Raw genomic sequence first — 14,758 nt, forward strand, 5'->3', positions numbered from 1 at the left:
TGGGAAACAAAGGCAGAAGAGAAATTATTACGTGTCCTCACTACCTACAGCCCATTGACAAGTCCAGAAAACAGGCAGAGTGACCTTCCTCTAGGGATGCAGCTGCCTCGATGCTAATACTTTGCTATAGGGCAAAAGGCAATCCTAGCCTGACCCCCAGGATCCTATAAGTTTACTTTATTTTTTAATTTATTTTTATTTTTTTTTTCTTTTTCCTGTAAGTCTACTTTAACACACAAAAATTCCTTTAGAAATTTTCTTGAGGGGCGCCTGGGTGACTCAGTGGTTGAGCATCTGCCTTCTGCTCAGGTCTCGATTCCCGGGGTCCAGAGATCGAGTCCCTCATCGGGTTCCCCACAGGGATCCTGCTTTTCCCCATGCCTATGTCTCTGCTTCTCTCTGTGTGTATCTCATGAATAAATACATTAAAAAGAGAAATTTTATTTCCACCCTGCCTCCCCGCAAGATAAATATTGGCAATCATCCCCCAAGCATATGACCCACCCATATACATTGGAAGGGTCTCATGACTAAGGTTTTATTAGACGGCAATAATGGACCCTTTCCCAACAATACGTGGCCCCCTCAAGGTCCTGGAGGGTCCAGACTTGGCTCCTTCATGTACTTGCTTCTAGTGCAAAGTGTGTGGGGTGATACGACCTCTCTCCTTCCTCGTAGGGCTTCTATGAAGGCTCCATGGGATACATGAAAAAGTTAAGGCCCAGGCGGTCCAGATCTGCTCCAGGACGTCTGGAAACAGCCCCAGGCTCTGGATGTAGTGCCCAACAGTGGCCGGAAGGCGGCACCAAGGCCCTGCCTGGACATGGAAAGTAAATGCTCCTGTGCCTTCCAGAATGGGGGGGGGGGGGGGGGGGCTGTGAGTACTCATATAAGTGACAAGGAATGTGTGCACAGTATCTCATCCCCGATGGGGTGCTTTCGTATCTACTATCTCATTTAATAACCTCCAGGAGGCACCTGCCTTTGGCTGCCAGCGGGACTGCCCCTCAAGACACCTTGGGGCAGGGGTGGGGGATACAGGGGGGTGTTTGTATTAAACCCTGTGGGTTTTCAGCAAGGGTGGGGGGAAGTTTGCAGTCCCTCTGGCTGAACCCGGTTACCTGGAAAAAGGATGGGGAGACAGGGAAGGAGCCCAGGGTGGGCACTGGGGCTGGTGCTTCTTGGAGGGGGTCCCATGATGGGGAGACTACAGGAATGTGAGCGACCCCCTCCTCCAGCACCCACCACCCTCAAGTCGGAGAGAACCTCAGGGTCCCTGACCCGAAAGCCACAGAGCAGGACTGGTCAGACTGGAACAGGATCTCTCAAACTGGGCGCCACACACCTTTGGGCCTGGCTCATGCTCCGCAGGGGCGGGCGTCTCTCTCCAATTGTTCTAGGAGGGTTACAGTCCCTGCCCCCCGCCCCCACCAGACACCAGACCCCCATGACCCTGGCGAACAAGCGCATCTCCAGACATGGCCAGACGTCCCCTGGCGGCAAAATCGCTTCTTGTTGAGGGCCACCGGCCTAGAAGGACAAGACCAGGAGAATATTCTTTATTATGATGGGTGTCTGGTCCCCCTGGGCCTGTGGCCAGGTTGCTTCTGGGCACAGCCCACTATCTTTGACCCCACGGTCACTTCTCGTTTTCTTTTTTTCTTTTAAAGCTTTAATTTATTTATTTATGAGACACACAGAGAGAGAGAGAGAGAGAGAGAGAGAGAGAGAGGCAGAGACACAGGCAGAGGGAGAAGCAGGCCCCATGCAGGGAGCCCGACGCGGACTCGATCTCGGGACTCCAGGATCACGCCCTGGGCAGAAGGCAGGTGCTAAACCGCTGAGCGGCCCAGGGATCCCCTGACTTCTCGTTCTGGAGGTTAGCCCTTTGTCTGGGCTGCTCCAAGGATCAGCCTCCTCCGCTGCAGGCCGGGGGCTCTGGCTGGCTGGCAGGGTGGGGTGTCAGGGGGGCGCGGGGAACACAGGGCAGCCCCAGGGGCCGGAAGCTCACAGACATAGGAAGAGGATTCTCCTCCTCAGTGGGTTGGAGGCCTGGTGTAGGGGTGGGTGGGGTAGGAGAAAGGGCTCTCGGCCCCCCACCCCGCGCCCGGACCTTAAGGGGTGTGTAAGGGGGCGAACGGCCACCTGCCCCGGGAGCTCACGGATGAAATGGATTCCAGCCAGTTCCCGGGAGGCCGCTGTCAGCCAGGCCCTGTGCGGGGCACTTTCCCTGTCACAGCGACTTCCTTTCGGCCCAGCTTTGTGCCAGGCCCGCAGGTGTGACAACACAGATCTCGCGGATCTCTGTCCGCATCTCAAGGGACTCCCAGACTGGCGCGGGTGGTGGTGGTAAGTGCAGTCTGTGCTCCTCAGGGTGGGACCAGGTGGGGCCCCTGGGCGGGTGGGGGGCTGATCCAGGCTGGGGATGGGGCAGCCCCAGGGAAATCCTCCAGGAGGAAGGCACCACGACGCTGATTCACAAGGGAAAGGAGCCCCCCGCTCCGCCTCCCGCCCCCCTTGCAGCCTCAGATCAGCCTGCCAGAATGTGCAAACCCTCAAGGCAGATGAATTCCAGGAGGGCTGGAAGGAAGAGGCAATCAGACTGGGTGGCATCAATCCAAGAGGTCTTCCTGGATGAGGCATTGGGATATAGGATGGGAAGGAAGGTGTTTCGGGGCACCTGGGTGGCTCAGTCGGTTAAGCATCCAATTCTTGATCTCAGCTCCGGTCTGATCTCAGAGTCATGAGTTCAAGTCCCACATGGGGTTCCACGCTGGGCCTGGAGTCTAGACAAGAAAACAACAGCAACAACAACAACAACTATTTCTGGAGACAGTCTCAGGTTCAGATCCTGTGTCTGGCTGGGAGACGTTGAGCCTCGGCGGCATCTCTGAGCCTCGGTCTCCCCTGTGGAGGGGCACCCTGCGCTCCTGCCAAGCCTTCTGGGCCACCGCGCCAATTTTGCGCAACCTGCACAACCGTCTGCGGCTGCCCCGCTTATGAGAAACCAGAAGACACGAGGAACAGAAAGTGCTTAGCCCAGCAGCTGGCTCTGGAACCGTGAGTTGAATGCGAGTCCCGGGCAGGAGCTGCCAGCGGATTTGCAGAGCCACCACCTGGGGCAGAGCAGGCCAGGCCGAGGGCCGGGCGTCCCTCCCTCCCCAGAGCTGGCGGGCGAGGCAGTTGGAGGAGGGCACCCCTCGGAAAGCCGGAAAGCCGGCCTGGGCTTCTCTGGCGGGAGCCCCGCCCGATGACACCTCCTCACCCCCACCCCCCTCGCACGGGCCCCTCAGTCTGCGAACCGCTTCCGTGGTGTCCAATCTGCTACCGTAAAAAGGATAGATTAGGTGCCATCCGCTGCTGAAGAAAATGATACCGGGCAGAGGAGAATCCATCTTGAGCGTAAAGGACAGTCACCGCCCCCCCATATATCAACGTGTGCAGGGGTGAGGGGACGTGGGAGTAAGAGAGAGAAAGGGCACAGTCCCTTCAAAGTGAGGGACAGGGGCCAGCCTATCGGCTTGTATGTATCTTGCATTATGCAGCGGGAGAGAGAAAAATCCATGGAGCTGTCAGCAGCTCAGCGCATTCACACTGCAGACGTCCCCATCTCGGGATGCTCCAGACGGATGCTCCAAATTAAAAACCAGGGGAGGGGGAGAGGGGCTGAAGGGGTGGGAGATAAACACCCTGACAGACCAGAGGGAAGGAAGGAATGCAACTGAGGGTCTGGGAAAATTAAAGTCCATAAATCCTGAGGCTCAGGGAGCGTCCTGGGTGCGAGTGATGGGAGACCCTGGGTCTGGGGCCCCCTCTGCCAGGTGGGAGTCCCCAGGGGGGATGGGGGGTGTGGGCAGGCCTCTTGTATCAGCCGTGCTGAAGGAGCCGGTGGTGGGTGGGGGGAGGCGCATGAGGGTGGGGGAGGCAGACAGACATGGATGATGCCCTTATAACCTGGGGTGGGGGTGTGGGGGGTGTGAGGGGGTCCCCTGAATGGGGGGCAGGTCTGTGGATGGTAGGAGCTGCACAGAGGCAGCGGGCAGTGCTTTGCTCCCTAACTGCTCCCTCCCATGAAGCTCTGGCCTCTGCTCAGCATTCCCTAGGTGGTGCCCACGTCCCCTCCTGTCCCTGTCTGTCTGTTTGTCTGGCTCTTGCTGTCTGTGAGTCCACGTCCTGCCCTGCTTTTCCGGCAGCTTCAGAGATGGTTGCCTTCTGCCCCCCTCTCATCAGGGGCTGAGGGCTGGTTCAGTCCCTTCTTCTGGCCCTTGGATGGCAAGCTCATGGGGGAGCCCGAGGATGTCCGCATGTCCTTCCAGAGCAGGCCAGCTGCCATGCACACTGCTAGAAGGGCATGAGCTAGCGGGCCAAGGGCCTGCCTGTCCCCACCCTCCCATCCATGCTCCCCACCACCCCCAAGACCTACCTGCCCAGGGAGGGTTGACAGAAGAGAAACCCAGAGCCAGCCACACAGGTGCCGGCTCCAGGGGAGACCCACTTCCCACCACTCCGTCCCCCGTCCCCCCCCACCTTTACATCCTTCTAGGTCCTGACAGGAAACAGGTGCAGCACTGGGTGACTGGAGGATAATTTTAATAAAGGAACTGGCTTTGAAGGCGTGGGAAGGTGCATGAAGGAGGGAGGCAGGTGGGAGGGGGTGTCACCTTTCCAGAGATGAGGCTGTGGGGAGGGGAGGGCTGCGTGACTGGGGCTCAGACCTTCAGTGGAGCTCAACCTGCAGCAACCTCTCAGGAAGAGCTGGAGAATGAATCTCTTGAGCTCTCTCTCTGTCCTCTCCCTGGTCCTCCTTCCCTCTCTCTCTCTAGATTCCTGCCAGGGCACCCCATTGGCCAAATCCAACAGGGTCATGGTGGTCTCCCTTGGGGCATGGAGCAGGATGGAGGTGTTGATTCAGAGACAGTGGGAGATACCCCGTCCACTACTTCTCCCCATAGAAGTTCTGCTTCCACCCTGGGGTGGCCTTATGACCTAATGTGGCCTTGTCACCATGGGTCTTTTTCGTGGTTCAGGGCAGAGACGTTCCCCAGGGCTCAGAAGGCTGTCTTCTTTTCCTGCCCATCACCCAGACAAGTCCCCATGTTCTTGATCCCCCAAACCCAGGCCAGGTATCCAGGTTAATGTGTGTGTTAACAGGCGCAGACTTACTCATCCTGTGCACAGGTAAGCCCACATATGTGCATCCTGTGCACAGGTGAGCCCACCCGTGTGCATCCTGTGTACAGGTGAGTCCGCATACATGCATCCTGCACGCAGGTGAGCCCATCTGCATGCGTCCTGCACACAGGGGAGGCTGCATGCGCACACAGCCACACAGCCACCTGTGCTTCCAGAGAAACAGGTCCAAAGCTTCACGGTGTTACGTCACCCAGGACAAGTTCTACCAATTAAACTGGTGACCGCGTTTCCAAAAGCAATTACCAGACGGCTGCAATGCCTCCCAAGGGGAGGAGATTACAGAGAGCGCTCAAGGCTGCAGCGTGGCTGGAAGCAGGGGCTCCAGGGGTCTGTGGGCGGCCTGTGTCTGAGGACCATGTGCACGTGTACCTGCCTCAGAGCACGTGCGTGAGCTCTTTCCCCCCCCCCCAGAGGAAGCCAGAACTGGGGAAGGGAGATGCCAGGGTTGTAGCCACGGAGGCCGGCAGCCCCACAGCTAGGGTGGGAACTGGGTTCCCACATCCTCCCTGGATCCTTCTCTGGGGTTTGCAAACAGGGAGAACCAGTCTGTACAAAGTCAGACTCGATCCCAAGGGTTTGGGGAAGGGGCATGCCTGCTTGTGAGCAAGGAGAAGCAAAGTGGCAGGGGTGCCCACCGAGAGAAGCCTTTGCCACTGCCTCCTCCCGGGAGGCTCCCCGCAGCCACACCACTCCCTGCCGCCGGGATCGCAGCGTCTTTGGAGAAGGATGGGTGGAGGCAGAAGGGGCCCCGACGACCGTCCTGCCTGGCTGAGTCTCTGGGAAGGGGGCTCTCCCCGGGGGCTGCGGCCCACGTCCTGGGGTGACTGTTTCCTCCCCAATTCCACTACTCTCAGAGCCCTGGTGGAGGGGACATGGCAGTTTCTTCCCTCTGTCCTTCCCTCTGGGGGACACCTGGGTGGCTCTGTGGTTTAGCATCCCCCTTAGGCTCAGGTCATGATCCTGGGGTCCTGCGATCGAGTCCTGCATCAGGCCCCCAGCATGGAGCCTGCTTCTCCCTCTGCCTGTGTCTCTGCCTCTCTCTCTCTCTCTGTGTCTCTCATGAGTAAATAAATAAAATCTAAGACAAACAAACAAACTTCCCTTTGAGCCCTTGCTGGACGGGCTGATCTATTAGTGGAGCAAGATAGGTGCAGTTGGCCTGTTAACTGTATCTTCATCCCAGACCTCCAGGGAGAGGGTCTGAGTGGCTGCAGTCCATGGTCAACATGGCCCAACCCTTGAATTTAATCTTCTAAGAGCAGAGGCCTGGGTGGGACCAGAAGAGCCTGGGTATGTGTGTGGCTGACTGGTGTGAGCACATGAGACCCGGAGAGGAGGCCTGGTGGGACAGCCATGAATGAGGAACTCTCCCTGTGGCTTCAGGAAGACCAGGGAACAAGAGCTACCACTGTGTTGACTGCCTAGTAGGCATCAGATGCCATACCAGCTGGTCCATGAAGATCATCTCCTGTAATCCTTACTATAACACCCCCCCACCCCAATGAGGCAGGATTCCAATCCCCATTTTACTGATGAGGCCTCTGAAGCACAGAGAGGTTAAGCTACTTGCCCAAGGCCATACAGCTAGTAATTAGAGGACCAAAGGATGCCTCATTGCTTGGGCCTGGAGTGTTCCCTTGTGGAAAGCCTTTTGCCTTTCTCTCCAGGGACTGGGTGGGTCACAGTTGCTAAAGAAGGGCCAAAACTGAGATGACTCATTTAATCTGCAAATATTTGTCGAGTGCCTCATCTGCACAGGGACTGAGGTTCTAGAGATGCACAGACATGGACACATTTTTCTTTTTTTTTTTTTTGTCCTCATGGTGCTAGCCCTCCAGCCTGGGAGATGGGCTTTCTGCCCTGTGCCCTTCTCAGAGCCAGCTCCGCAGCTCCTGCTGAGGGGGTGGGGGTGGCTGTGCCCTGCTCCCCATGACTGTGTGACTGCCCCCCATGGCCTCAGATAACTGTACTAACCCGGGGACAATCCTGGGTTTGGAATTAAAATCGAGAGGCTCTAGTGTGTGGTGGATTGTTCTGGGATTTCATGCAAATGAGCAGGCAAAGGCCCCTTCTTTGGTGGGGGGAAGGCACAGAACTTTCTGCCCCAGGTACTGTGAGGTCCCCTCCCCACGTTCCCACCTTTTCCTGCAGCTGGTTTGAATTGCTTCCCACTTTTGGAAATGGAATGATCCTTAAGGTAGAGGTTGTGGTTGGGGCATGTGATCCCCCTACTGCAGGAACACAGGAGAGGGGACTGGGCTCCTGCCTGGGGACCTCAGCAAGTGTATAGGATCTCAGCAGGCTGAGAAGAGAGGCAGGAGGCTTTTTAGGGACTGAGAGGAGAACCCAGCAGAGGGAACAGTACATACAAAGATGGGGAGAGACTCAAGACATGCCCAAGGGCCTTCTGACATGGGTATGCTGGCAAATGTTTTAAATCTGGCTTTCTTCTTTGTTTTTGTTCTTAAGATTTTATTTATTTGAGAGAGAGAGAGAAAGAGAGTGAGCGAGAGAGCACGCAGAAGTAGAGGGAGCAGCAGAGGGAGCACCAGGCTTCCCACTGAGCAGAGAGCCTAATGTGGGGCTCGATCCCAGGACGCTGGGATCGTGACCTGAGCCGAAGGCAGATGCTAAACCAACTGAGCCAGCCAGGTGCCCCTAAAATCTGGCTTTCTGACAAAAAAAGTTCTTGATTTGTAGCATTTGCCAGTTCCTATGGTACAAGTGCTCCCCCTGTAGCTGATTCCCAACTGTCTGTGTGAGGTCGACTTTTGAATGTGTAGCAAGCAGCTTTCACGAGCTGGTGTAAGCCAGTTCCAGCAGGGCACGCATCGGGTCATGTGCCATTGCCTGAATGGTGGTGGTGGTTGGGGGGGGGGGGGGGAGACATGTGGGAGGATAGGTGGGGAGGACGGGGAGGAGGATTGAGACGTGATCAGGAAGGGTTTTGAAGGTCACATTTGGGAGTTTGAGCTTCCATTCGGGGTGGCGGAAGCCCAGGCCCTGACTGGGTGACTGTGGGTGTGTGGGAAGCAGCCTCTGGAGGCTTTCTGCTGTCCTCCGGCCTGGCCTTTCTTTAAATTGGTCCCCTGAACCACCCCCACGGGGTCTGAGCCTGGTATTAGGCCTGGAAAGGGGTGTACAGAATGTGAGGTGCATTCTTTTCTGATGAAGAGGGAGAAGAGGAGCCCTAACTCACCCCCAGCCAGCCGCACCTTGGGGCCATTCCTCATCTTAATGAGCCCATCCAAATCTCGTTTGCTAATGAGAGATTTAATGGTCACAAACTGACAGGCGAGACAGAAAGGGGGGACGACGGGAAGGTCGTTCTGAAGAGGAACGTGTAGCTAAGTGCCATCCCCCACCTGCCTACCCGGTGCCGGCCCAGAGTGGGCGAGGGGTGCGAAACAGGGATTGGCTTGACCTCACCTCCACCCGGGGCTCCCGTGCACAGGGCACAGCTCTGTTCGGCGCTACCACCCTCTGCAATGTCCTCCATGCTCCTTGTGCACCCTGGTTTTCCAAGGCCCAGAGGGGAGGTCACCTCCCCCTGGAAACCTTGCACGCAGCCCCACGTGGGTGAGGGCCCACGGCGTCTTTATGCCAACTTTTGCACAGCCTCATAGCACCTACGTCAAGGTGCTAAAATGCTACCTTTCCCTGGCTGTTGTCCCTACTGGTTTGTAAGCACCTTGAGTGGATACTGGATACTGACCACATGCCCAGCACTGTGCAAGCCATGAGAGAGTCTCTTGAGAAATGAATGAATGGATGGACCAGTGAATAAGTGAGTAGACAGAGGAGCCGGGGAAGGAATGCATGAATACTGTGTTAGATGAATCAATCAATGGATATAGAATCATGGCCAGGCAATGGAAAGGGTGGGTAAGGAATTAGATGCAAAAGAAATATCCCATCCCTTAGGTTGCATACACAAGACAGACAGGGAAATCAGAACAGAGATTTCCAGAAATCTCCACGTCCACTCCCCCATTCTTCCATCATACAGGTCAACCCACAATAACAACTACACATTCCAGCATTCTTTGCAGTTAACTGAGCCCATGTGTCTACCTTGTACCCAGTGGGGTATAAGGAGAAGTGGCCCTTCTCCTGCCCTTCTCCTTCTGTTCCTCCTTCCTGTTGGTTGAACTATGGGGGGTGATGGCTGGAGTTGGACTTGGAAGCGAGCCAGCTGGGAGCAACATGTCAGAAGAAGGGTGAGTCTTGGGAGGACTGTGCAGAGCAGATCTTGACCAGCCCTGGGCTGCAATGGGAGAGGGAAATTAGCCTCTAACTCTTTTTTCCATTATTTTAGGTTTCAACGATCAACTGAATCTAATCCTAAGTAATCTATGTACCACTGTGAAAGAGAGGCCCAAACATAAAAGTAAAGAGCAAACCAGCACAGCGCAGAGCATGGAAGCCAGCGCTGAGCAGGCTGCCTGAGGTTAATCCAGGGTGGCATCGAGGCTAGATCTTGAAGGGGGAGGAGGCATGTGAGGAGTAGTGTGGTGCAGTAATTGTTGGATTGGTGACTGGGCTCCCAAATCCTGGGCTCCTTCCCTCCTCCAGCCTGGAAGACCTGCTTGCATCTTGTTCTGTGGTCAGCATCCTGGGAAAGAGGAAGGTACCTGGCCACGGCTGCCGGGTCAGGGCAGCCAGGAATCCTTGCTGTAGCTTGGGACATAGAGAAGACCAGAGACCCGTGAGTGCTCTGGTCTGCAGCAAAGAGCACTGGACAGGGAGTCAGATTGCTGGGTGTGGGTGTTTTCTCCACTTCCTCTCCCGTGTTGGAAGGCCCTCAGTCGGCCATGGCTGGCTGCTGGGTTGTTTGTGGGGCAATTCCTCAGGCTGGGACTGGGGGCGCCTGTAGATGTGAGGCGGGCTCAGGATGGGACATCTTCCTGTGGCCTGGTTCTGGGAATCTGTAGAGTCTGGAGAGCAGGCTCCGATGGTAGGTGTGGAAGGCGGAATTCTAAGATGACTCCATTGACCCACACTATTGTATGATCCTCTTCCCTGGAGCGTGGCTTGGACCTATGACTTCCTTCTAACCCATAGACTATGGCAAAGGTGAAGGTATTTTGCAGATGTAATTAAGGTCTCTCTAAACAGCTAACCTTAAGTTTATTAAAATGGAGATTACCCTGGGTGGGCCTGACGTAATCAGGGGAGCTCCTTCAGAGCCAACCTGAAAATCGGAGGCTTCTCTCCTGCTGGCTTTGAGGCAGCCAGCGGCCAGGGCTCTAAGGCTGTAAGGAAATGGATTTTGCCAAGACCTCCGTGTGTCTGAAAGAGGACTCAGCCTCAGAGGAGACCCCAGTCCCAGCCAACACCTTGAGTGCAGCCTGGCGAGGCCCCAAGCAGGGGCCCCCGCTAAACCGTGACCAGACTCCTGACCCACGGCAGCCGCGAGATAATACACGTGTGTTGTTCTGAGCCACTAAGTCTGTGGCAATTTGTTACCAAGCCATAAAGGATTCCTACAGAGGGTCAGATACGCCTGGACGGACCTGCTTTGCTCCAGCCCCCGCGGCCCGCCTCTCTCAAGCTGGGAGATGAGGCTGGAATCACTGCTCGTGGCGACGTGACAATGAGACAGAAAATTAAAATCCAAGAAGGAGCGATTCGCAAACTGTAATCTCGGCAAACAGTGGCACTTAGATTTCCTGTTATTGATCCCCTCAGTGGATATTCTCCAATCTCGTAATTGCAGAAGGGCTTTTTCAATTTGGGCTGAATCGCCGCCCCCTCCCCACCCCGCCCTCCACTCCCCTCCTTGATTCCTTTAAACTAACCTAAAGCAGGGTGGATTGTATGCACAGTAGATTGTATGTGGAGTCCAAATAAACGGTGCTAATCATTGTAATTGAAATCCGATCCCGGCAGCGGGACGGCTCCCTCCTCCGAGTGGCCGTCCTCCTCTTATCTCCCTGGAGCAGGGAGCAAATCCTGCCTTTGGCTGGCTGCCCGCTTGGGGACTTTGGCTCCTCCGACTGACCCCCTGCGAGTTCCCAGGTGCCGCGTGGTTGCTGGGAGATGCAACCGGTGCCGGGACCCCCTTGGGCTGAGCTAAGCTTGTTTATCTCCCCGCATCCAGGCACGGTCCTGCGAGAGCGCACGCTAGGTCCCTTGAACCCGGCTCCTGTTGGCCGCTGGACAGTTCCCCCTAGTGAACCCCGAGGTTCCCAGTGAGGGGTGCCCAGCTCTGTCCCCCTCCTCCAGGAACAGTGGGCAGCGACTGCAGACTTTTCTGGGTACCCCCAACTTGGGAGGACGGGGTTCTGCTTGACGCTAGTGGGTAGAGCCGGGGATGCTGCTAAGCACCCCACGGGGTGCAAGGTGACTCCCAGCACGAAGAGTGGTCTTCGCCCGAAGTGGCAGGAAGTAGTGTGGGGGTCGGGGAACCCTAACTGGAGCCCTGCTTGAGCTCATCTCTTTCTGTGGAACAGAAAGGACAGAGTAGCCAGAGGTGAGAGTTTTGGGGCCATCGGACTTGGATGGTCACACACACCCTCTTCCCCAGACTTGGTTCAGACATCACCTCCTCTGGGGTCTCCGTGCCACGGCCTGTGTGCCGCGTCCCTCCACGGTGATATGCAGGTGGTCTCCTCCGCATTTGTCATCCCCTACACAACCTAGCTGTTCAGGAAATCATACTAACTCAGGATGACACAGGTCCAGACAACAGTTACCTTTGGGGAAGGCAGTGACAGGAAAGGTCAAGAGGGGGCCTCTGGGCTGGTTCACAGAGCTGTCCGCTTGGCAAGAATGCGCCATGCTCTGCGCTTACGATCTGTGTGTCGTCTGAGTGTATTTCACAATTCGATAAAAAGAGTAAAAAGATTTGGCTTCTGTTCAGTCTGGCCCACCCTGCCCTTGATTTTAACCTTATCCAGGGGGAGACTGTGTCTGACTTCTCTCTATAGTCCTCTGTCTCTTTCATCTGGAACCTTCAATCCCTCCCAGACAGCTCTTCCTTTGTAAGGGGGTGATAATAATGATATTTGCCACATATATATATATTTTTAAAGATTTTATGTATTTATTCATGAGAGACACACAGAGAGAGGCAGAGACATAGGCAGAGGGAGAAGCAGGCTCCATGCAGGAAGCCCGATGAGGGACTTGATCCCAAGACCCCGGGATCATGCCCTGAGCCAAAGGAAGATGCTCAACCACTGAGCCAGCCAGGCGCCCCTGCATATGGTTTTAAAAATTTTTTTCCATCTCAAATTACTTAGCACACTGTCTGGCACCTAAGGGCGCGACCTGTGTTATTATTAGCAGCTTAGTGAAAGTTTGTGGAATGACTGAATGATCTAACTGGAAGCATTCGCACACCTAAGCACCCGCACCTGGCTGCCCCACGCCCTGGTTCCCCAGGCCACTGTCATCCTCGCTGTTCCTGTGTGGGGGAGCCCTCAGGCCACAGCTTCCTGGCCTGATTCCTCCGTCCAGAGCCCCCTCCCCACAATGTGCTGGCTAAGAGCACGTTACGGAGAGATTGTCCCACTGAAGTAATTACCAATGCGGGCATTAGGGAGGCATTTAGCACTCACTGAAAGATATTTTTCCCTAGCAAGCCCATTAAACCCCAGCATTTAACCAGGAACCACAAATCTCAGCCCCAGGGAGACCCTGCCACTCCTTACCCGGGAACGTGGGGGAGCCCCTGGCTTTACGGTTTTTGCTTCTCATTGCTCTTTTCTCCAGTTTTCAGCAGGAAAAGATAACTCCCAGGCTGACTGATGGACCCCCTGTGGCCCCTGAGGAGCCAGAGCTCCTTTAGCTTCTAGGACATCAAACTGGCTGCTGTAGGGGCAGCAGGGCTCCTTCCCTTTGGGCACATGGCCAACACCGAGGGAGGGCTCGCTGGCTTGGGTGCGGGAAGGGAAACACTCAGTTCTGACAGCTGCTAAACTATATGCTCCACTCATGGTCCCCGTCCGAGGGGAGGGGCTGCAGGGGCTCCCCTCTTCTCTTCTATGGGGTTCTCCGTGACTCTAAGACTTGGCCGAGCCTGTTGGAACCCTGAATCAAAGTCTAAGCCCAAAGCAACCCTGCAGATGAGACGGGAGGTGGGTATCTGCCCAGGAGGTAGGTCTTGGTGACACTGCGCGGGAGGTGGGACACAGTCCACACTTGCAGACACTGGCCGTGGCAGCAGCTGGGGTTCAGAGGAGGATGACCAGACCCAGGGCCAGCAGAGCAGCAGCTGGGGCCTGAGTGAGTGTCCCCTGTGTTCTTGTCTCATCCTTTCCATACATCCTCCCTGTTGGCTGAGATTTGGTTCCCTGACAGAGAGACTGCATGTCCTCATTTGCCCAGGACAGTTCTGGTTTATGTCTAGTGTCCTGGCATAATAACTAGTGGCTCTTCCTTTCACTAAACAATGTCCTGGCTTAGACCTTAGGTCACACAGGGAGAGGACCATGATGGCATCTGGGGACCATCTGGACACGAAATAAGGCTGGTGGAATCATGATGCGGGGTGTGGCTGCGGCCTGGGCCAGTCCCCTAGCTGCTCCTTACCTGTCCTCCACCAGGTGAAGGCAGAAATTGAGAGGAAGCATCTCGAAGCTTCCATAGCCACTGACAAGGTAATTGCATGCCTGTTGATTTAACAGTAACAAAAATTAGGCTTCTTTTTGTGAATTATTTGAATTTTCCTTTTCTAGCAATTCATGTTTATATTATTTGCACAGAGCAGGAATGGCACAGACACTTTGGAAAAACAGTTTGGCAGTTCCTAAAAACGTTAAACATATGACCTCTTTGCTTAAAGCTACCATATGATCCAGCAGTTCTAGGTTTATATATACCCTAGGTTTATATATGAAAATATACATTGTACACGAATGTTTATTGCTGTTATTCCTAATGGCTAAAAAAGCGAAGCATCCTAGAATGTCCATCGGGGCACCTGGGTGGCTCAGTCAGTTGAGCGTCTGCCTTCAGCTCAGGTCATGATCTCAGGGTCCTGGGATCGAGCTCCGTGTTGGGTTCCTTGCTCGGCAAGGAGTCTGCTTCTTCCTCTGCCCCTCCTCCTGCTTGTGCTCCCTTTCTCCCTCTGCCAAATGAATGAATGAAATCTTTAAAAATAAATGAATAAATAAATAAAATGTCCATCAGCTGGAACAGGTACACAAAATGTGGTCTATTCATGCCCCGAATATTCTCCAGCCACAAGAAGGAAGGTACCAGTAGCACCTGCTACAACGTGGCTGAAGCTTGAACATACTTTGCTACGTGAGGCAAGTCAGACCCTAAAGGTGTATGATTCCAGTTTGGTGAAAGGTCCAGACTCAGTAAATGTCTAGAGAGAGAAAGCAGGTTAGCAGGCTAGTGGGTGCTGGGTGCTGAGGAATGATTGCTAATGAGGGTGGGGTTTCTTTTGGGGGGATGAAAATGTCCTGGAATTAGGTAGTGGGGAGGACCACACACCCTCGTGAAAATACTACAAACCCCTGAGATGCACACCTTAAAAGAGTAAGCCTTATGGTTTGTGAATTATGACTTAAAAACATTTTTTTAAGAGTATTGATCCCCCACTGGTGGG

This window comes from Vulpes vulpes, chromosome 2 (assembly GCF_048418805.1).
Source record: "Vulpes vulpes isolate BD-2025 chromosome 2, VulVul3, whole genome shotgun sequence".
Lineage (NCBI taxonomy): Eukaryota > Metazoa > Chordata > Mammalia > Carnivora > Canidae > Vulpes > Vulpes vulpes.